This window comes from Eleutherodactylus coqui, chromosome 5 (genome assembly GCF_035609145.1).
Source record: "Eleutherodactylus coqui strain aEleCoq1 chromosome 5, aEleCoq1.hap1, whole genome shotgun sequence".
NCBI lineage: Eukaryota > Metazoa > Chordata > Amphibia > Anura > Eleutherodactylidae > Eleutherodactylus > Eleutherodactylus coqui.
Window position 1 is genome coordinate 53,245,270 of NC_089841.1, and position 24,594 is coordinate 53,269,863.

General features: G+C 45.7%; 1 protein-coding gene across 1 annotated transcript in view; it reads right to left on the reverse strand.

Moving 5' to 3' along the window:
- Nucleotides 1-24,594, reverse strand: part of RAB27B (RAB27B, member RAS oncogene family) — a 219,707-nt gene that overhangs the window by 79,271 nt on the left and 115,842 nt on the right. Inside the window, exon 3 of the mRNA XM_066602519.1 lies at nt 10,674-10,766. The gene's annotated coding sequence lies outside the window, so the exon portion shown is untranslated. The remainder of the gene's footprint in view (nt 1-10,673; nt 10,767-24,594) is intronic.

A 24,594-nucleotide genomic window follows, 5' to 3' on the forward strand; every position in this document is an offset into this window, starting at 1 on the left:
GAAGTCTCCGCGACGAACGTGTAGTGGTTGGTGCTTGTAACTGCAGGCACCTCTTCCATTGATTTCAATGAGAGCCGCACCTGCAGTTACAAGCGCCGGCCACTATACAGACGTCGCCACGGAGACTTCAACTGCTTCCACTCCAACTTCTGCGGTTTTTCGCTGCTCACAGCTTGCGCCCGCTCAGCTGATCGGTCAGGATCCCAAGCAACAGACCCCAGCCGATCAACTATTGATGACCCATCCTGATGATAGGTGGTCAATAATATTTCCCTGGAAAACCCCTGCCAATCTGGAAATCACTGTCCGTCCAAGATCATAATGACAGTGCAATGGCTCTCGGGGAACAATACAACAGCAAGGAGTAACAGTCCCTGACACCATATTGGTGAGCTGGCACAAGCTGCTTGAGAGTGTCAGGTTGTGACCATGCTGCGCACGCATGTAGCAATGGCTAGTCTATATTAAAGAGTGACTTCCCACCAGTAGAGAGTTGGGTGACACTGGGCGTAACACCAGCAGGTAAGAGTGACTGCAGTGACGAGCCACAAGAGGCTACAAAAGTAAGGGCTTATTCACGTGGCCAAGAAAATCGGCCCAATATTGTGCTTGCCAATCACATGGTTTCCATGAAATTGTGATCTTTATCCGTGATAGAATCGGGTTTCCCATTGACTTCATTGGTTTTAATGGAAAAAAGGCTGCTTTCACATCTGTGGCGGGGAATCCATTCTCCTGTTCCGTTCGGGGAGCAGGAAAGGGGAATTGCCTTGCCGAATGGGATCAGTCTTCTGATGGAACCGAACAGCACTGAATGGATGCTATGGACTATAATGGGGTCCGTTTGTTTTCTGCTCAACTGGCCGGGATTCAACTGGATGAGAAAGCGCTGGATGCTGCACTTCTTCTACTGGTATTTGGTGCTGGATCTGCGATGGAACCTCCAAATGATCTAAATCGGGATTTCTTTTTTTGACAGAAAGAAAAGACTGAAGTACAGGACATTTTTTTCACAATAACAAGAATTGGAAGGAACGGAGCTTTTTGCTTTTTCTTCATATTGTATTCAGTGAGGCATGGAGACAAACGGAAACTAATCCATTTGCATCCATTTGGGTTTTGTTTAACGAACTTCTTAAATCCCACTGTGTATGTACAGTTATAAAGCTAGAGCTAAAACGTAAAAAAAAAGTCAGTTAAAAAGTAATCATAGTGGAGAAGAAACTGATGCAAGAAAAACCTGGCAGCTTTTGTGATGGATCTATTTAACAGATCCATCAAAACACCGGATCTGTTTGCTGCAGATTGCATCAGACATCTGGGTTTTTTTTAGAGCGGTTGTCCAAATTTAGGAAACCAATCACCAGGTCTCCCACGTGTTAAAATAACGAATCATCGGTTACTCGTGTCACCCTGCTCCCCCCACCCCCCTCCTCCGGCCGTTGGCTCCGGTGTCTGCTATTTTTGTTTACAGGCTGCTGTGACGTCCCATAAACCTGCTGCAGCAGCCAATGACAGCTCACCCTTGATTGCCCAGTGCTGTCATAGGCTGCCATTGATTTGTTAATTTAATACATGGGGGAAACGGTGATAGGGATGTCCTTAACTGAGCAAATGCCTTTTAAGTTTTGAAAAGAGAAAAAAAGGGGAACAGTTAAAAACAGATAAAAGAACGCAGATTGGAACACCGTGTAACACAGTTTGCCCAGGAGGGTTAGAGGTTGCATAAACCCCTCGAGAATAGCTAGTGTAGAGGAGATGGTCAGATGACACTGTGACCAAGTGCGAGTCTGACATAGCAAGAGAGTTCACAGATAGAGACTGTAACCAAAGAGGTAGATGAAGTAAGCTACCAACCAACACCAGGGCTGGGTGTAAAGGGAGAGCTAGCCATGACCTTCAATAAAAGGGGTTGTGTCAAGTTATAAAGGTATACCCTATTAGCAGGATAGGGGAGAACTCTGGATTGGTGGGTTCCAGAGGTTGGACCCCACTGGTCATAGAGAACACCAGTCCCCAAGTGAATGGAGCAGAGGTCACACACGTGCATGACATTGCCGGATATTGCCGAGTACAAGCAATCACGGTGCCGTTATTGAAGTGAATGGAGCAATGATGCACCTATGCAACCTACACTCCATTATACTCCCCTCTCTTCTGCCCCTACAGGACACAAGTTATCGTCTACTGTGGCCCCGATGTCCAGTGTGGGCATACACACTGTGAGCTGGGGCCATGGCCTCCTCAGGAGCCGATCAGCTGTGTCCTTGGGGACAGAAGAGAGGGGAGTATAGTCTATTTTTTTTTATCTTACACCGGGCTCAGCTGTAAGAAAATTTTTTGTGGTAGTGTCAAAACCCCTTTAAGGCTGAAAAAAGCAAAAAACAACAAAAAACATATGTTCATCCAGTTCAGCCTTCTTGTTCGAAAGGCAAATAAACTAATCACAAGTTCTCCTACTGCTGTGATCTGTGGAAGAACCAGACAGGAAGTGTGCAATTCTTTTGCAGCACCCCCACAGGTGAAAAGAAACATTGCACAGTTGAATTAATGAACTTTCCATATAATGTGTAAACATGATGGGTTCTATAAAGTGATAGACTCTCTTTGTAGCTGTTCTGGCTACTAGATGAGTAGTCCTGAGAGTCCTTAATGGGGTATTTGTAAAAGGGAGGTAATTCAGATGATAAGGTGCTCTAAGATTGTAATCCAAGTGCCATATTATTATCTGCCTTAAAGATATTCATGGACATCACCTTTAATTAGCAGTCACTGATCAGATGGCTGTTCTGCAGTTCTGTGATCTGCGCTGACCCAGCTTTATAACCTGCCCACATTTCATTACAAACTGGCGTTTTAATTGCTCTAGCAGACAAATGCATTATTGGACGCACCTTATTAATGCGACACTAATATGCTCCAAATCTCACACAAGAACACAATTTACAATTGATTTTTTTCCCTATCCCAGATATTATGTATGCGGCAAAAGTAAAGTGATAATGGACAAGGTAGACCGATCTCATCATCATTTGGGGTTGAGCAGAGAATATGCATATAGTAATGTCAAGGGTATGATAGGAAGTTTGGTCAAGTTGGTCATATACATAAATTGTTTTTTGTCAGGTGGCCCTGTGAAACTTCACAGAATCAGAAAACAATCTAATATGGGCCGACAGATATGGAAATGGAACCAATAGGAGTCTAATGGCCCTTTTACATGGGAGGACAGTCGACTAAATGACTGCACGAGCGCTGATGTCCCCGCTAAGGTAGTCAGCGCTCATGCAGAGCGTTTAGACAGACAGACTTTGGCGCTGGAACGCTGGGTTCTCACTCTGAGCTTCACCTTCTATGTGAAGCGCTTAGCGGGATGCATTTACAGTGACCGTTTTTATGCTGACTGAAAATCAGCAATAACAACTTGTGAATGAATAGTAAGCTATTTTTCTGCATCTACACTGCACGATTATCACTCAAATTCGTTCATTTGATAATCGTCAGATGTAAATGGCCCATTAGTGTCCCTATCAAATAAGCAGTGCCAGGGGTGGCTAGAAGCTTTTTATCCACCGGCTCAATTAACATGAATATTTCTGACTACTATATGACTTCTATCCTGCATTTATCACCATTTTTCCCTCTGTAGGCTCTACTTCTCAGTCTTTCCTGTGGGTGTAGTGGGTGTAGATGAGCTGCTATGATGTCTCCATACACTGTACACATAGGAGAGCAGGATCTCTTATTCTCTATGTGTATGTAGACATCATAACTAGTTTATACCCACCAACTCAGAGATAGAGGAGCAAGATCTCTTCTACTCTATCTCTGAGTTGGTGGGTGTAAACTACTTGTTATGAGGTCTCCATACACATAGGAGAGCAGGATCTCTTCTCTATCCCTGAGATGGTGGGTGTAGATTGCTGCTATGCGGTCTCCATACACTGTACACATAGGAAAGCAGGATATATTAAACGACCTACTAGAAACTACAGCAGAGTCTTTTCTGCTCTTTTCTCCCTATTCTCCCCTAAGTAACATAATTGACTAAAGGCCCATTTAGACACAACGATTATCGCTCAAAAGAGGTCTTTTGAGCGATAATCATTGTGTGCCTTAAAGGGGTTGTCCCGCGAAAGCAAGTGGGGGTATACACTTCTGTATGGCCATATTAATGCACTTTGTAATATACATCGTGCATTAAATATGAGCCATACAGAAGTTATTCACTTACCTGCTCCGTTGCTGGCGTCCCCGTCTCCATGGTGCCGTCTAATTTCAGCATCTAATCTCCCGATTAGACGCGCTTGCGCAGTCCGGTCTTCTCCCTTCTGAATGGGGCCGCTCGTGCTGGAGAGCGGCTCCTCGTAGCTCCGCCCCGTCAAGTGTGCCGATTCCAGCCAATCAGGAGGCTGGAATCGGCAATGGAACGCACAGAGCCCACGGTGCACCATGGGAGAAGACCTGCGGTCCACCGTGGGTGAAGATCCCGGCGGCCATCTTAGCAAGGCAAGTAAGAAGTCGCCACAGCGCGGGGATTCGGGTAAGTACTATCCGGTTTGTTTTTTTTTTACCCCTGCATCAGGTTTGTCTCGCGCCGAACGGGGGGGCTATTGAAAAAAAAAAAAACCCGTTTCGGCGCGGGACAACCCCTTTAAGTGCAAGGAGACCGCTCAAACGTTGAGCGATCACTTTACACTCTGAGCGGGGAATGCAGAAGACAAGCGGGGCTGTTTGTCTTCTGCATCTAGCTGTTCTCTGCTCGGAGCGCTCAGCTGTTATACAACCGAGCGCTCCGAGCAGGGTATGCAGAGCACAGCTGGACCGCTGTGTTCTTCATACCCTGGCTGTATTCAGGGAGCGGGATACAGCTGAAACAATAGAAGGAAAGAAGATCTGTAATGGCCAGCACCTTAGCGGATGTTTTTTTTTTACCATAAAAAACACAATTTTAGATAAATAAGGAGATTTGCATATTTGCAAGCTATCACATTGGCTATCAAGTTCCTGATTCATAAGTCAAATGTACCACAGGCCAACATTCAGCCAATGGAGGCTAAAAATCATAACGTGTACAGAGGTAATAGTCTCAATAGGACCCTGGTGCTTGGGGGGCCCAAAGGCCCCTCTGCCACATACGATGACACTAGTTTTATAAATAGCGCATGGTAGATGGGGCCCTGGCACAGATTTTGCGTTGGCGCCCAGAAACATCTAGTTCTACCAAATTAGAGCCGGCCATGCAAATTAAGTGCAATGAAATCAAACAAATTCTATGAAAAAGTGGATTATACCCACCTGATAATCAGGTTTCCAGTAGTCTCCACGACAGCACCAATGAGATTGCCTCCTCCTGGTAGGACAGGAACATACTGAGAGGTTAAAAGCTCCCCCCCTTCCCCACTTTCCTCAGTGGATTCTAACGAATTGCCGGGGCAGGAGCTAAACTTAAATTTTTTCCCCTAACCGGGGTTTTTTAATTTTAAATTTATTATTTTATTTTTCTAGGGCGGGAAAGGTACGGGTGCTGTCGTGGAGACTACTGGAAACCTGATTATCAGGTGGGTATAATCCACTTTTTCCCCCAGTCGTCTCCACGACAGCACCAATGAGACGTACCAACTAAAGTTTATTAGGGTGGGATTGCTGCCGAGAGGACTTTGCGGCCGAAGGCCATGTCCTCGTCCTGCTGCACTTTTACCCTATAGTGTTTAGTAAACGTGTGGGGTTTTTTCCAGACTGCGGCCTTGCAAATTTGCTCGACCGAGGCTGAACTGTGTTCGGCCCATGAGGACGCTACTGCCCTTGTGGAATGGGCTTTAAGCGCTAACGGGATCTCCTTCCCGAGGGCTTTGTAGGATTCTATGATGGCCAGGCGGATCCACCTGGCTATGGAACTTTTCGCTGCTTTGCTACCCTTATTTGGGCCACTGAACTGGACGAACAGGTTGTCATCCCGCCTCCAGTGGCTCGTTGTATCTATGTAGGTTAGGACTGCTCTCCTAACGTCCAGGCAGCTTAGGGTTCTTTCCTCCTCGTTTTTTGGGTGGCTGAAGAATGAGGGGATTATTATATCCTGGGACCTATGAAAATCTGACACTACTTTCGGCATAAAGGCCGGGTCTGTTTTAAATATTAGTTTGGTGTCTGTAATTTTCATAAACGGGTGGCGGATGGACAAGGCCTGTAGTTCGCTAACCCGTCTTGCGGATGTAATGGCTACTAGGAAGATGGTCTTGATTGTCAGCGTTCTTATAGGTAGCGCTTTGATCGGTTCGAATGGTACCGCTGTCATGGCCCCTAGAACCCAATTAAGGTTCCAGTCTGGGAACAGGTTTATGGGCCTAGGGCGTAATCTAGCTGCTGCTGTTAGGAACCTGTGGACCCATCTATCGTCTGCGAATTTTGTGTCGCAGATAGCGCTAAGGGCTGAAACCTGGACTTTTAGGGTGCTCGGGGAGAGGCCCATCTCTAAGCCCTCCTGCAGGAATTCTAAGATTAGCGGAGTGTCGGGGATAGAATCCCCGCGATCCCTTCCCTGTCTCCATGAGGAAAACTTTCTCCAGACCTTCTGGTAGATCAGGTGGGTCGTCTTTTTCCTACTGGACATTAGGGTTTCTACTACTTTCTCTGAGAATCCTTTCTGTCTTAGCGAGGATTCCTCAAGAGCCATGCCGTTAAATGGAGTTTGTCTAGGCCGGGGTGGTTCAGTGGCCCCTGCGATAGAAGATCCGTCCAGGTAGGCAAGGTGACTGGGTCCTGGACGCTCAGTGTTGTCAGAAGACCGAACCAGCTTCTTTTTGGCCAGAAGGGGGTCACTAGGATTAGCGTGCATCCCTGGGTTCTGAAGTGTTGTAAAACCCTGGGGATTAGTGGTATGGGAGGAAAGGCGTAGGCCAGTCCTTGTCCCCAGTCCTGGCCCAGGGCGTCTACCGCTATCGGACGATCTCCTGGCCGGAGGGAGAAAAAGTTGTCTACTTTCGTGTTCTCCCTGGTTGCGAAGAGGTCCAACTGTGGGGTCCCCCACCGGTTGGTTAAGATTCTGAATGCCTCTGGGGAGAGGGACCACTCTCCTGGGTCTATCTGCTTCCTGCTGAGGAAGTCTGCTTTTCCATTTAGTGTCCCCTTTAAGTGGGTTGCCGTGATCGAGAGGATCCGGCCCTCCGCCCAGTGAAAGATTTTCTGTGCGATGCTTTGCAGTGGGGGAGATCTTGTGCCCCCTTGGTGTCGTATGTGAGCGACCGCGGTGACATTGTCTGACAGTATTTTTATGTGATGGTTCTGTAGCGAGTTGCCCAACTGCTGTAGAACCTGCCAAACTGCCTGTAGTTCTCTGAAATTTGAGGATTGTTCTTTTATCCTCTGAGGCCAGGGACCCTGAAAGAATTGGTTCCCCACATGCGCTCCCCATCCACAGGCGCTTGCGTCTGTTGTGATGTGGATGGCTGGGTCTTGTAGCCAGTGAACCCCTCTCCGCAGGTTCTCTGGGGATGTCCACCAACGCAGGGATGTTTTTGCCCTGTTTGGGATGTACATCCTTGCCCCTAGCGAGGACTGCCTTTTGTCCCACGAGGATAGGACTACGGCCTGTAGGGCTCTGGTGTGGGCCTGGGCCCATGCTACTCCTGGGATGCATGATGTCAAGCTCCCCAGAAGAGACATTGCCTCCCGAATTGTGCAGAATCGTCTTCGTAGGAAGGTTTTGACTATTCTGCGGATTTTCTGTATTCTCTCCTCGGGTAGGTAGGAGCATTGCGATTCTGAGTCGAGGGTTATTCCCAGAAACGTCTTCTGCTTGCCGGGATCTAGGCTGGATTTTTCCCAGTTTATAATCCATCCCAATGATTGGAGAAGTTGTAGCACTGTCTCCAGATGTTTGGTTAGGAGTTTTTTGGACTCTGCTATTAATAGAATATCGTCCAGGTACGGTACTACTAGGATCGATTTTTCTCTCAGGTGGGCGGCTACCTCCGCCATAATCTTGGTAAAGATTCTGGGAGCTGAGGATATCCCGAAGGGCAGGCATCTGAACTGGTGGTGCTCTGTTCTTCCGCCCCTGTCCACTGCGAACCGCAGGTATTTCTGTGAATCTTTGTGGATCGGGATGTGAAAATACGCGTCCTTCAGATCGATGGACGCCATGTAGGCTCCTCTGGGGATCAACTTTATTGTCGAGGAGATGGTTTCCATTTTGAATCTCCTGTATCGGACGCAGGTGTTCAGGTCTTTCAGGTTTATTATCGTCCGGTGTTTCCCGCCGGGTTTTTTTACTAAAAAGAGCCTGGAGTAATAGCCCTGGGTTTCCTCGTTTCGCGGTACGGGAGATATTGCGTTTAACCGCTGCAAGTCGCGCACGCTTTGCCCTAGTAAATGTAGCTGTTTTTTTGGGGCTCGCGTGGTAATGAATTTCCTTCTGGGGATGGATACCAGCTCTATCTGGTATCCGTGCTGTAGGATCTTTGGGATCCATGGGCCCCCGCAGATTGCGGCCCATTGATCCACAAAGCTCCCCAGCCTTGCCCCTACGGGGATGGCGTCAGGGTCTTTGCTTCGGCTCCCCCTGATGGGGGTTGAAGAGGATATTCCTTCCTCTGCCCCCCTTGGGGTAACTCCAGCGGCCTGTCTTGCCCTTGCCTCCGTCCTCTTGGCTACCTTGGCCACCGGGACGTCTACCTTAGGTATTTCGTCCCAGCTTGCGCAAGCTTCCTCCTCCAGGGGGTATCTCCTTTTTACGCCTCGAGCGGAGTAGGAACCTGCGTCTGGTTTACTCCACTCTCTCTGAATTATTTTAGAGATGTTTTTGTGGACCGGGAAGGTATGTTTGCGCCTCTCCCCAAGTCCACTGAATATCTCATCCTGTCGGGTCCGCGGCTCTCTGGGCTGTTCTATTTTTAACGTAGCCCTAACTGATTTAATTAGTTCCGTCAATTCATCTTGATGGAACAAATATTTCCTGTAGTCCTCCTCCTCTGAGGACTCTTCGGCCGCCTGCTCCTCTTGCTCTGATCCGATGAAGTTCTCGGAATCAGAAGACTCCTCGGGAACATATGCCTTTCTTTGGCGTTTTGCTGGCGGTGCCGGCAGTGACGTTAGAGCTGATTGAACCTCTTCCTTCACCAGCTTTCTAACGTCATCCAGGAATCCCCCCGATTCCTCTCTGACTAGCCTAGCCACGCATGCCTTGCATAGAGGCCTCTGATACGTGGCTGGCAGTCTCGTCCCGCATTCCACGCACTTTCGCAGTTTTGTTCTGGGGGGGATGTCTTTTTTATCCCCCTGACAAACAAAGCATTTTTGCGGGTAAACATGCAATTTTTCCATACACAACATACTGGATATTTGCATTGTATTTTTGCCGCACTGGCTACTTACGGCCGCTGAGGCTGAGGTTTCAGCTGTCTCTGGGGCTGGAGCACTCATCTTTATACCAGTGCTGCAGACACCCTGCGACCTGTGATGCTGGTGTTCTGGCTTCTCTCAGGTTCCTATTTGAATTTTCGCGCTCCTGCGCTAAGCCCCGCCCCCTCCGCTCCTAGTGCAGACGCGATGACGTCATCGCGCTGGACGTGAGATGCGGCGCCCCGCCCCCTGCCGTCAAAGGGCTTCCTGGAGCGCCGCGCTGTAATTTCTGCCGGAGGACGAGGGGGACTGAGGCTCCCGCTTTGAACCCCCTATGGGCCGCCGCGGGAGGAACCTGGCCCGGGGGTTACCACCCTGATGTGGCGTCCCGGGAGTCGTCTGGCTGCGAAGGGATGACAGGGTGAGCCACTGCCTTCCGATCCGCCTGTATGCTTTCGCTGGCTTCTCCACCAGCTCCTCTCATAGATCCTGCCTCCTGGCAGGACAGGAAGACACTGAGGAAAGTGGGGAAGGGGGGGAGCTTTTAACCTCTCAGTATGTTCCTGTCCTACCAGGAGGAGGCAATCTCATTGGTGCTGTCGTGGAGACGACTGGGGGAAATATATTTATCTGCATTTTCAAAGCAGGAACAAGATATGAAGCGTTCCTCTTATCGGCTGCAGATTACTCCCCGCGCTCAAATGTAGACTCTCCCCAGAGGTATCCTGTTAAGATTAATGTAGACATATAGCCCGAGAAGCTCGAAGATGCAAATTCATCAGGCGCAGCTGTTCCAACATCCGCGACTTAACATTTTGCTGTTTGGCTTGGACAGACTTCACAGATAAAAAGGTCCCATGTGAAATAATTCACTTTTCCTGCTCATTGTTCTACACTCGCAGGATACATGAAAGCTCTGCAGGTACCTAGAGGTCTCCACACACTACAGAGCAAGGACAATCAGAGACGTCGGGCTACGTGGCAACAATTAATTACATTTCTCTACCGCTCGGCTTCAGAGAAGAGCTGGAGACACAGCAGTGAAGTATGCAGAGCTTCATATAAGGAAAAGTTAAAGGGAAGGTGCAAAATTAGAAAAGCATGACTTAAAAATAAAAAATAGCACCACACCTGTAAACAGGTTGTATGTGGTATTGCAGCTTAATCCTGTTCATGTTAATTGAGCAAGCTGCAGTCAATTATAGTACGGGTCTCTTTCTATAAAGGCAGAAGGACTTTTGGAGGTCTTAAAGATACCCCTGCACCCCATATTATACCAGACATGGGTGATTTTATTTCCATCTGCATGTACATTTTGATGAAGACTCTCTTACCTTTACAACGTATTAGTATGTCTACTGCCAACTCTTCCTCATCCCTCAGACAACTGCTTGTCTGTCGTCTCCTCTCTATCCAGTTTGCTGAACCTGAAATGGGAATGTAAATGTAATTTAAAAAAAATCTTTATATAGTGCCAACATATTCCATAGGACTATACAAATCAAAGGGAACATGTACAGACAAAAGCATTACATACGGCATTACACTAGTAAATAAGAGAGGTGAGGGTCCTGCTCACAAGAGCTTACAGCCTATGAGAAAATAGGGGTGAGGGTCCTGCTCACAAGAGCTTACAAACTATAAGGAAACAGGAGTGAGGGTCCTGCTCACAAGAGCTTACAGCCTATAAGGAAATAGGGGTGAGGGTCCTGCTCACAAGAGCTTATAGCCTATGAGGAAATAGGGGTGAGGGTCCTGCTCACAAGAGCTTATAGCCTATGAGGAAATAGGAGTGAGGGTCCTGCTCACAAAAGCTTACAGACTGAGGAAATAAGGGTGACACACGAGGTAGCAGTGTTTGTTCTGTACAATAGTCCGGCCATCTTTTATATAAATAGGGTAGTATATATAAAGCTGTATAAGCCGCTCACCAGCCACTATCTATGTACAAATATGAGGTGTATTAGGGAGTATGGGGTGGGGGATACTGCTAGATGAAGATATCAGGTTTTGAGAAGAATGTAGAAGAGGAGTACATGGAGAAGAGTTAGATTAGGAGAAGTGATAGGTCCCCTAGAGAGATGTGTATTTAGGACACGCTGTGGATATTGATGATAATCTGATTTCCGAGATAGCGCATTCCAGGGAGCTGGTGCAGCTCTACAAAAATCCTGTATACAGGAGTGAGAGGTTTGGATTATGGAGGACATTAAGGCTCTTTTTAAGCGGCACGACTGTTGGGCGCTTTAGCGCCTAACAGCAGTGCCAGTAATAATCACTGCTGTGCTTTCATACAAGCGTAAGGATTGCTCAGTCAATGGTGGTGGAGCAGGCCAGAGATCGCCTTGGCCCACCCACCCGCCTCCATTCACAGTAAACAGGCAGTCATTCATAGATGGACAGACGTTTAAGGGAAAGTGTGTACGGGAAGAGTCAGATTTGTGTACGCTGCACGGATTTGACCAGGTGACAGCGATTTATTGTGGGAGCAGGGGAGTATAAAGAAATATATATCACTCGGCCTCCTGTCACATCCCCTAATCAGTTTATCTTAAAGGGAACCTGTGACGTCCTCACTGTGTTATGGTCCTAACAGTCAGCCTGCTCCAATGACATGCTGGGCACAGTCCGAGTCCGTACCATACAATATGGTTTCAGAACCAGGCCAAAAGTGGAGGGTCAGACACCGGAGGTCTGGATAACGATTCTACCTTCCTAGACAACCCCTTTAACACCAACAGCGAAATTATCATGAATTATAAAAGGAACACGAAAACCCATAAATGGAGGCTTCACAATATAACCACCAGGGCCTAATCTGTTGTTAGCCACTACTTGCAGAGTTGGAACAAATTAAACTAGAAAACCTACAGTATGGAGTAAAAAAAAAAAAAAGAAAAAAGTATAAAAGATAGAAAATTGCAAAATTCTTCCAGTAAAACGAAAAGCCTGAAAAAAACGTATGTGAATATATTAGCAGTGCATATGGTATACAGGAGAAGTGCAGAATAACGCAGATGGTCAGTGAGACACAAGGAAGGAGAAATGTGTTACAGAATATTAAAAAAAACACTGTTGACTGCACAAAATACACCCTCGAAATTATCAATTTACAGGATTTTTTTCGTTTTTTTTTAAAGGGGAACTCAACAATTTCCAATTTCCATAGTTAAAGAAGAACTGTCAGCAAAATTATACTGCACTAACCTGTGAGCTGCAGGATGTAGTGGCAGGTCCTACAATCCTGATAAATTATGCACAGCCCTAAAAGTGCTGACATGTTTTAGAGACCCCACACTGCAGCTTTATAAGAGGTTGTGCAGGATTGGAAAATCATGGCCGCTTTCTTCCAAAAACAGCGCCACAACTGTTTAGAGGTATTGTGTGGTATTGCAGCTAAGGCCCATTCACTTGAATAGAGTTGAGGTGTCATATCAGACACAAGCCCTGGGCAGATGTGGTGCTGTGTTTAGAAGAAAGCAGCCAGGTTTTTCTAACCATGTAAAATCCCTTTTTAAGAAATTATATCAGCTAAATTTGCCCTGTTGACCAAATATATCGATATGTACCCGCTGTCGTAACAAACCCAACGTTACATTTATATTTTGGCAAAGCGGCTCCTATGCACAGAGATCCGCAAATAAGTATCTGTTGTGCTATATGTTAATGAGCCTTGGATCATCCAATTGGCGTTCCTCCTTTGCAAGCAGTCCGGAAACGCTGCAGATTTACTACCAAAGTGAAGGGGATTAAAGAAAATCCTGTCCACATGAAGGGGAAAAAAAATTGCTACAGTGCAGTCTAATCTGCAGATGTGCTGCGGATCCGCTGCGGAAATTCCGTAACAGATCCGCAGCATTTCTGCAATGTCTGAACGAACCCCAATGTCCACTGCATTCGATTTTGATGAACTACACCTCTCAGCATGTCCTTACGTTCATGTTATACTGACAGCTATAGCTTTACATAGAAAATCTTCTATAACACATGATGGGTGGCTAATAATGCTTTGGTGTACTAAAAATATTTAAGCATATTGGCAACCCCAATTTACAACACGACTTGACCGCATTGTCTTTTGTTCTCTCTCACTCTCCCTCTTTTGTGTCCTCTAGAAATGAGCGAGCATACTCGGCCACGCCCTTTTCGCCAGAGCGCCGCGATTTTCGAGTACTTCCGTACTCGGGCGAAAAGATTCGGGGGGCGCCGTGGGTGAGTGGGGGTTGCAGCAGGGAGTGGGGGGGTGGGGGGAAGAGGGAGAGAGAGAGGGCTCCCCCCTGTTCCCCGCTGCTACCCCCGCTCTGCCACGTCTCCCCCCCCCGAATCTTTTCACCCGAGTACGGAAGTACTCGAAAATCGCGGTGCTCGATCGAGTAATTACTCGAAACGAGTAGGTTCGCTCATCTCTAGTATCCTCTCTTTCTCCAATTTCCTATTTTTTTCTCTCATCAAGCCCCTCCTCTCTTTTTCTCCCCATCTCTTGGCCCCTCTCTCTTCTTCAAGCCTCTGTCTCTCTCTCTCAGCTTCTCCCACCCCCCACCCCCCAATCTCTGCTTCTCCCCCCCACCCCACATTCTCTCGGCTTCTCCCCCCCACTCACTCTCTAGGCTTCTCCCCCCCCCCCTTTCTCTCCCTCTTGTTTTCCACCCCCTCATTTCCTTTCCTACTCTGGGATAGCCACACCCTTCTAGGTCAGCCACGCCCTGAAAAACTACTCCCTCCACCCCTGTGAAAAGCTCTCCCAGGTTAAAGGGGTTGTCCCGCGCCGAAACGAGTTTTTGTTTTTTTCAATAGCACCCCCGTTCGGCGCGAGACAAACCTGATGCAGGGGTTAAAAAAAAAAAAAACGGATACTGCTTACCCGAATCCCCGCGCTCCGGTGACTTCTTACTTACCTTGTGAAGATGGCCGCCAGGATCTTCACCCTCGGTGGACCGCAGGTCTTCTGTGCGGTCCATTGCCGATTCCAGCCTCCTGATTGGCTGGAATCGGCACGTGACGGGGCGGAGCTACGAGGAGCCGCTCTCCGGCACGAGCGGCCCCATTCAGAAAAGAAGAAGACCGGACTGCGCAAGCGCGTCTAATCGGGCGATTAGACGCTGAAATTAGACGGCACCATGGAGACGAGGACGCTAGCAACGGAACAGGTAAGTGAATAACTTCTGTATGGCTCATAATTAATGCACAATGTACATTACAAAGTGCATTAATATGGCCATACAGAAGTGCTGAACCCCACTTGCTTTCGCGGGACAACCCCTTTAATGAGAATGCCCATGGTTCACATTTAAAAACTCATGCCATGTCTAATCCCTTTCTGTGTCACGGACGAAAATTAGGACATGCATGTAAATGTGCTGTGTTCATGTATATCAGACATCATATAGACTGTCCATGTGAGTTGCACACAAGTCTCTCAGGCCAATCTTGTACTTCTGGCTAGTGTGCATCCAGCCTTAGAAAGAACAGTTACTCCGAGCTCTTCAGACTGGACACGAGAAGGAGATATTTTTATTATTTCAAATTCCTAACACACATAAAGAGGTTGTTTAGTTTAGAAATCTTATTTTCATTAGTGAAATCTGAGTTAATGGAGGTGAGTTCTCTATACTGGATTGTCATCTCTTAGCCATAGCGGAGAAAAGTACATACAGCATCTATTTGCAGAGGAGGACTGTTCTGTCCTCAATTACACAGACAACCTACTGATTTGCATGGACACTGTGTAATTAGAGATGAGCGAGCACCAAAATGCTCGGGTGCTCGTTACTCGGGACGAAATTTTCGCGATGCTCGAGGGTTCGTTTCGAGTAATGAACCCCATTGACGTCAATGGGCGACCCGAGCATTTTTGTATATCGCCGATGCTCGCTAAGGTTTTCATTTGTGAAAATCTGGGCAATTCAAGAAAGTGATGGGAACGACACAGCAACGGATAGGGCAGGCGAGGGGCTACATGTTGGGCTGCATCTCAAGTTCCCAGGTCCCACTATTAAGCCACGATAGCAGCAAGAGTGGGCCCCCCCCTCCCAACAACTTTTACTTCTGAAAAGCCCTCATTAGCATGGCATACCTTAGCTAAGCACCACACTACCTCCAACAAAGCACAATCACTGCCTGCATGACACTCCACTGCCACTTTTCCTGGGTTACATGCTGCCCAACCACCCCCCCGCACGACGCAGTGTCCACAGCGCACACCAAAATGTCCCTGCGCAGCCTTCAGCTGCACTCATGCCACACCACCCTTATGTCTATTTATAAGTGCGTCTACCATGAGGAGGAACCGCAGGCACACACTGCAGAGGGTTGGCACGGCTAGGCAGCGACCCTCTTTAAAAGGGGCGGGGCGATAGCCCACAATGCTGTACAGAAGCAATGAGAAATATAATCCTGTGTCACCGGCATAGCAATGGGGAACCTATGTGCCACACACTATTCATTCTGTCAAGGTGTCTGCATGCCCCAGTCAGACCGCGGTTTTTTATAAATAATCACAGGCAGGTACAACTCCGCAATGGGAATTCCGTGTGCACCCACAGCATGGGTGGCTCCCTGGAACCCACCGGCTGTACATAAATGTATCCCATGGCAGTGCCTATCACAGCTGAGGTAACGTCCGATTAAATGCAGGTGGGCTTCGGCCCACACTGCATGCCCCAGTCACACTGGGGTTCATTAGAAGTGGACACATGCAGTTACAACTCCCTGTGGACCCACAGCATGGGTGGGTGCCAGGAAGCCACCGGCGGTACATAAATATATCCCATTGCATTGCCCATCACAGCTGATGTAACGTCAGCTTTAATGCAGGTGGGCAAAAAATTAATTGGATTACACTGGAGGCGAGGGCCCCAAAAAATTGGTGTACCAACAGTACTAATGTACGTCAGAAAAATTGCCCATGCCCAACCAAGAGGGCAGGTGAAACCCATTAATCGCTTTGGTTAATGTGGCTTAATTTGTAACTAGGCCTGGAGGCAGCCCAGTTAAAATAAAAATTGGTTCAGGTGAAAGTTTCAACGCTTTAATGAGCATTGAAACGTATAAAAATTGTTTACAAAAATTATATGACTGAGCCTTGTGGGCCTAAGAAAAATTGCCCGTTCGGTGTGATTACGTGAGGTTTCAGGAGGAGGAGCAGGAGGAGGATGAATAGAATACACAGATTGATGAAGCAAAAAGGTCCCCGTTTTTGATGGTGATAGAGAACGATGCTTCCATCCGCGGGTGCAGCCTACGTATTGCTTAGGTATCGCTGCTGTCCGCTGGTGGAGAAGAGAAGAAAGGATGACAGGCAAGCAGCATGGGTACCCTCAGCAGTGGGCCAAGCTGTCTCTTCCCCCTCCTCCTCATGCTCCTCCCCCTCCTCCTCAACGCGCTGAGATATAGACATGAGGGTGCTCTGACTATCCAGCGACATACTGTCTTCCCCCGCCTCCGTTTCCAAGCGCAAAGCGTCTGCCTTTATGCTTTGCAGGGAACTTCTCAAGAGGCATAGCAGAGGAATGGTGACGCTAATGATTGCAGCATCCCCGCTCACCATCTGGGTAGACTCCTCAAAGTTTCCAAGGACCTGGCAGATGGCTGCCAACCAGGCCCACTCTTCTGTAAAGAATTGAGGAGGCTGACTCCCACTACGCCGCCCATGTTGGAGTTGGTTTCCACTATAGCTCTACGCTGCTCATAGAGTCTGGCCAACATGTGGAGCGTAGAGTTCCACCGTGTGGGCACGTCACACAGCAGTTGGTGCACTGGCAGATTAAACCGATGTTGCAGGGTCCGCAGGGTGGCAGCGTCCGTCTTGGACTTGCGGAAATGTGCGCTGACCCGACACACCTTTCCGAGCAGGTATGACAAGTGTGGGTAGCTTTTCAGAAAGCGCTAAACCACCAAATTAAAGACATGGGCCAGGCATGGCACGTGCGTGAGGCTGCCGAGCTGCAGAGCCGCCACCAGGTTACGGCCGTTGTCACACACGACCATGCCCGGTTGGAGGCTCAGCGGCGCAAGCCAGCGGTCAGTCTGCTCTGTCAGACCCTGCAGCAGTTCGTGGGCCGTGTGCCTCTTCTCTCCTAAGCTGAGTAGTTTCAGCACGGCCTGCTGACGCTTGCCCACCGCTGTGCTGCCACGCCGCGCGACACCGACTGTTAGCGACGTGCTGCTGCTGACACATCTTGATTGCGAGACAGAGGTTGCGTTGGAGGAGGAGGAGGAGGGTGGTTTAGTGGAGGAAGCATACACCGCCGCAGATACCAGCACCGAGCTGGGGCCCGCAATTCTGGGGGTGGGTAGGACGTGAGCGGTCCCAGGCTCTGACTCTGTCCCACCCTCCACTAAATTCACCCAATGTGCCGTCAGGGAGATATAGTGGCCCTGCCCGCCTGTGCTTGTCCACGTGTCCGTTGTTAAGTGGACCTTGGCAGTAACCGCGTTGGTGAGGGCGCATACAATGTTGCCGTGGTCGTGCAGGGCTGGGACGGCACATCGGGAAAAGTAGTGGCGACTGGGAACCGAGTAGCGCGGGGCCGCCGCCATCATGCTTTTGAAAGCCTCCGTTTCCACAAGCCTATACGGCAGCATCTCCAGGCTGATCAATTTGGCTATGTGCATGTTTAACGCTTGAGCGTGCGGGTGCGTGGCGGCGTACTCGCGTTTGCGCTCAAACAGTTGCGCTAGCAACGTCTGGACGCTGCGCTGAGAGACATTGCTGGATGGGGCCGAAGACAGCGGAGGTGAGGGTGTGGGTGCAGGCCGGTAGGCACTCATGCCTGTGTCCTCAGAGGGGGGTTGGATCTCAGTGGCAGGTTGGGGCACAGGGGGAGAGGCAGTGGTGCAAACCGGAGGCGGTGAACGGCCTTCGTCCCACCTTGTGGGGTGCTTGGTCATCATATGCCTGCGCATGCTGGTGGTGGTGGCTCCCCAGCTGATCTTGGCGCGACAAAGGTTGCACACCACTGTTCGTCGGTCGTCAGGCGTCTCTGTGAAAAACTGCCACACCTTAGAGCACCTTGGCCTCTGCAGGGTGGCATGGCGCGAGGGGGCGCTTTGGGAAACAGTTGGTGGATTATTCGGTCTGGCCCTGCCTCTACCCCTGGCCACCGCACTGGCTCGGCCTGTGCCCACACCCTGACTTGGGCCTCCGCGTCCTCGCCTGCGTCCACGTCCTCTAGGCCTACCCCTACTCCTCAGCATGCTGTATTACCAGTAGTGCAGAAACAGAACGCTGTAATTAAATGTGCCGCTTAGTGGCCTGTGGTTGGAGGCTGACTTCGCTTACGGAACGCACAGCAGAGGCAGGAAAGAATTTTGCGCAAGCCTGCTGTAACACTTAGCTGGCTGCGTATGAATTAGGACAACTACCCCCAGCAGAGACCCAGTACACTGAGGACAGTCACAGGCAGCCCAAATAGATTTTTTTTCCCAAATGTTTTTGGAAAGGCCCACTGCCTATATACACTAAATATGTCTTCTGTCCCTGCCTCACCACTACTGGCCCTGGACAATGTAAAATTACTGCAGGACGCAATGCTCTGCACGGCCGATATACAAAAAAAAAAAATGTGCAACACTGCAAAAAGCAGCCTCCACAGTACTGCACACGGTCAGATGTGGCCCTAAGAAGGACCGTTGGGGTTCTTGAAGCCTAAAATAACTCCTAACGCTCTCCCTATAGCAGCTCCGGCACCAGCAGCACTTTCCCTAAACTATGTCAGAATGCATCTGTGGCGAGCCGCGGGAGGGGGCCGATTTATATACTCGGGTGACACCTGATCTCGCCAGCCACTCACTGCAGGGGGGTGGTATAGGGCTTGAACGTCGCAGGAGGAAGTTGTAATGCCTTCCCTGTCTTTCTATTGGCCAGAAAAGCGCGTTAACGTCTCAGAGATGAAAGTGAAAGTAACTCGAACATCGCGTGGTGCTCGTTTCGAATAACGAGCATCTCGAACACGCTAATACTCGAACGAGTATCAAGCTCGGACGAGTACGTTCGCTCATCTCTATGTGTAATACTTCTTTTCACCTGTGGGAGTGTTGCAGGAAAACTACTTACTTACTGCCAGGTTCTCTGGCAGATTACAGCTGATTGTTCAGGATCACAGCAGGGGGATACTTTGTGATAAAATTATCATCAAGATACCCTTCAAATAAGTAGGCACTGTCCAAAAAGCAGGAAGGTAAGGGGTCTAACCTGGCACTAGGTTGGATTTCAAAGGAGTCATGGAATCCAGCCCACTTAGTCTGTGTGTATGTACACACACACACACAAAATACATACATACATACACAATTCTTTCCGGTGTAGTACAAGCATAAAAATTTAAGTGAAGAGAGTGGGAGTGGTGGCGCATTCTGCAGATGGACATTAGTACATGCAGCCTGAGGAGAATCTAATGCTATATGTATACATGTTTTATTTCTCAGTTCCTCTAAAGTAACCTTGACTTCATAAAATTTTCCGTGCGAACAACACGTAAACACCCGTATCAAATTAACTTGGGCGAAGCCGGGTATATCAGCTAGTACAAACATAACACTGCTAACGCATCTCACGTTAGCAAGTAGTTCACTAATGAATTACTTCACTAATGAGTCACAGCTCAGTGTGGCTACACTATTTGCATAGCACATTCACATTTCAAAGTGAATAGAAGCGGCCGCGCTACACAAATAGCATAGGGCTGCTTGCAGGCACCAGGCGATGTGTGCTGCAGATATGTCTGGATAGCAGAGGCCCTTTGAGGGCCACATGCTCTCTAGTGAAGCAACTGTAGGGGAACCCTAGCGCTGCAGAGTAAAGCAAGTATAGACAGGTTTTTTTTTTTAATTTTGATCCCCAAGCCCAGTTAAAACATAGATAAATGCAACACTATATCCTACGTAATGCTCCAAGAGTAAAGAGAAATCACAAAACCAACTCACAAGAGATGACAAAAGGACTTCCCCATCTTTATAGTCTTTTCACATTTCCTACAATGATAGTATTTCTTTCCATAGAAATAGACCATGTCTTGCTGAGCCGACCACACGCCCCATTCTAAAACCTTCCATTCAAGGGTTCCGACTGTAGACTGCAGCGTGATTATAATGAGCACACATATACAGGAGCTCCGGGTGGACAGCACGACACTCTGACGTTATATAACAAAAGGCGTCCAGAAATAGTAGGCTATATTTGGTGTAATATACAGACATGAAAGCACTCATACCCAGAGAAAAGTCTTCCCAACCTGCACTCAGCCTGACCCAGACTACAGAACAGAAGACATTCTGGGAGAATTTAGGCCAGGTGACAACAAACTGCTGAACCCTCACATCTACCCAATCTAATAGTCTATTATCTAGGGCAGTCAGTATCATAGTAGTTATATTCTTATACATTGGGGGCCGCATTATAGTAGCTATATTCTTATACATAGGAGGCAGTATTATAGTAGTTATATTCTTGTACATAGGGGAGAGTATTATAGTAGTTATATTCTTGTACATAGGGGGCAGTATTATAGTAGTTATATTCTTGTACATAGGGGGCAGTATTATAGTAGTTATATTCTTGTACATAGGAGGCAGTATTATAGTAGTTATATTCTTGTACATAGGGGGCCGTATTATAGTAGCTATATTCTTATACATAGGAGGCAGTATTATAGTAGTTATATTCTTGTACATAGGGGGCAGTATTATAGTAGTTATATTCTTGTACATAGGGGGCAGTATTATAGTAGTTATATTCTTGTACATAGGAGGCAGTATTATAGTAGTTATATTCTTGTACATAGGAGGCAGTATTATAGTAGTTATATTCTTATACATAGGAGGCAGTATTATAGTAGTTATATTCTTATACATAGGAGGCAGTATTATAGTAGTTATATGCTTATACATAGGAGGCAGTATTATAGTAGTTATATTCTTGTACATAGGAGGCAGTATTATAGTAGTTATATTCTTGTACATAGGAGGCAGTATTATAGTAGATATATTCTTGTACATAGGGGGCAGTATTATAGTAGTTATATTCGTGTACATAGGGGGCAGTATTATAGTAGTTATATTCGTGTACATAGAGGGCAGTATTATAGTAGTTATATTCTTGTACATAGGGGGCAGTATTATAGTAGTTATATTATTGTACATAGGGGGCAGTATTATAGTAGTTATATTCTTATACAAAAGAGGCAGTATTATAGTAGTTATATTCCTGTACATAAGAGCCAGTATTATAGTAGTTATATTCCTGTACATAAGAGCCAGTATTATAGTAGATATATTCTTGTACATAGGAGGCAGTATTATAGTAGTTATATTCTTGTACATAGGGGGCAGTATTATAGTAGTTATATTCTTGTACATAGGAAACAGTATTACAGTAGGTATATTCTTGTACATGGGGGCAGTATTATAGTAGTTATATTCATGTACATAGGGGGCAGTATTATAGTAGTTATATTCTTGTACATAGGGGGCAGTATTATAGTAGTTATATTCTTGTACATAGGGAACAGTATTATAGTAGGTATATTCTTGTATATAGGGGGCAGTATTATAGTAGTTATATTCTTGTACATAGGAGGCAGTATTATAGTAGGTATATTCTTGTATATACAGGGCAGTATTATAGTAGGTATATTCTTGTATATAGAGGGCAGTATTATAGTAGGTATATTCTTGTATATAGGGGGCAGTATTATAGTAGTTATATTCTTGTACATAGGAGGCAGTATTATAGTAGGTATATTCTTGTATATACAGGGCAGTATTATAGTAGGTATATTCTTGTATATAGAGGGCAGTATTATAGTAGGTATATTCTTGTATACAGAGGGCAGTATTATAGTAGATATATTCTTGTACATAGGGGGCAGTATTATAGTAGTTATATTCATGTACATAGGGGGCAGTATTATAGTAGTTATATTCTTGTACATGGGGGCAGTATTATAGTAGTTATATTCATGTACATAGGGGGCAGTATTATAGTAGTTATATTCATGTACATAGGGGGCAGTATTATAGTAGTCATATTCTTGTACATAGGGAGCAGTATCATAGTAATTATATTCTTATACATAAGAGGCAGTATTATAGTAGTTATATTCCTGTACATAAGAGGCAGTATTATAGTAGTTATATTCTTGTACATAGGAGGCAGTATTATAGTAGTTATATTCTTGAACATAGGGGACAGTATTATAGTAGTTATATTCTTGAACATAGGGGACAGTATTATAGTAGGTATATTCTTGTACATAGGAGGCAGTATTCTAGTAGATATATTCTTGTACATAGGAGGTAGTATTATAGTAGTTATATTCTTGTACATAGGGGGCAGTATTATAGTACTTATATTCTTGTACATAGGAGGCAGTAAATATAGCAGTTATATTCTTGTACATAGGAGCAGTATTATAGTAGTTATATTCTTGTACATAGGGGGCAGTATTATAGTAGCTATATTCTTATACATAGGAGGCAGTATTATAGTAGTTATATTCTTGTACATAGGGGAGAGTATTATAGTAGTTATATTCTTGTACATAGGGGGCAGTATTATAGTAGTTATATTCTTGTACATAGGGGGCAGTATTATAGTAGTTATATTCTTGTACATAGGAGGCAGTATTATAGTAGTTATATTCTTGTACATAGGAGGCAGTATTATAGTAGTTATATTCTTATACATAGGAGGCAGTATTATAGTAGTTATTTCTTATACATAGGAGGCAGTATTATAGTAGTTATATTCTTGTACATAGGAGGCAGTATTATAGTAGTTATATTCTTGTACATAGGAGGCAGTATTATAGTAGATATATTCTTGTACATAGGGGGCAGTATTATAGTAGTTATATTCGTGTACATAGGGGGCAGTATTATAGTAGTTATATTCGTGTACATAGGGGGCAGTATTATAGTAGTTATATTCTTGTACATAGGGGGCAGTATTATAGTAGTTATATTATTGTACATAGGGGGCAGTATTATAGTAGATATATTCTTGTACATAGGGGGCAGTATTATAGTAGTTATATTCTTATACAAAAGAGGCAGTATTATAGTAGTTATATTCCTGTACATAAGAGCCAGTATTATAGTAGATATATTCTTGTACATAGGAGGCAGTATTATAGTAGTTATATTCTTGTACATAGGGGGCAGTATTATAGTAGTTATATTCTTGTACATAGGAAACAGTATTACAGTAGGTATATTCTTGTATATAGGGGGCAGTATTATAGTAGTTATATTCTTGTACATAGGAGGCAGTATTATAGTAGTTATATTCTTGTACATAGGGGCAGTATTATAGTAGTTATATTCTTGTACATAGGAGGCAGTATTATAGTAGTTATATTCTTGTACATAGGGGGCCGTATTATAGTAGCTATATTCTTATACATAGGAGGCAGTATTATAGTAGTTATATTCTTGTACATAGGGGGCAGTATTATAGTAGTTATATTCTTGTACATAGGGGGCAGTATTATAGTAGTTATATTCTTGTACATAGGAGGCAGTATTATAGTAGTTATATTCTTGTACATAGGAGGCAGTATTATAGTAGTTATATTCTTATACATAGGAGGCAGTATTATAGTAGTTATATTCTTATACATAGGAGGCAGTATTATAGTAGTTATATGCTTATACATAGGAGGCAGTATTATAGTAGTTATATTCTTGTACATAGGAGGCAGTATTATAGTAGTTATATTCTTGTACATAGGAGGCAGTATTATAGTAGATATATTCTTGTACATAGGGGGCAGTATTATAGTAGTTATATTCGTGTACATAGGGGGCAGTATTATAGTAGTTATATTCGTGTACATAGGGGGCAGTATTATAGTAGTTATATTCTTGTACATAGGGGGCAGTATTATAGTAGTTATATTATTGTACATAGGGGGCAGTATTATAGTAGTTATATTCTTATACAAAAGAGGCAGTATTATAGTAGTTATATTCCTGTACATAAGAGCCAGTATTATAGTAGTTATATTCCTGTACATAAGAGCCAGTATTATAGTAGATATATTCTTGTACATAGGAGGCAGTATTATAGTAGTTATATTCTTGTACATAGGGGGCAGTATTATAGTAGTTATATTCTTGTACATAGGAAACAGTATTACAGTAGGTATATTCTTGTACATGGGGGCAGTATTATAGTAGTTATATTCATGTACATAGGGGGCAGTATTATAGTAGTTATATTCTTGTACATAGGGAACAGTATTATAGTAGTTATAT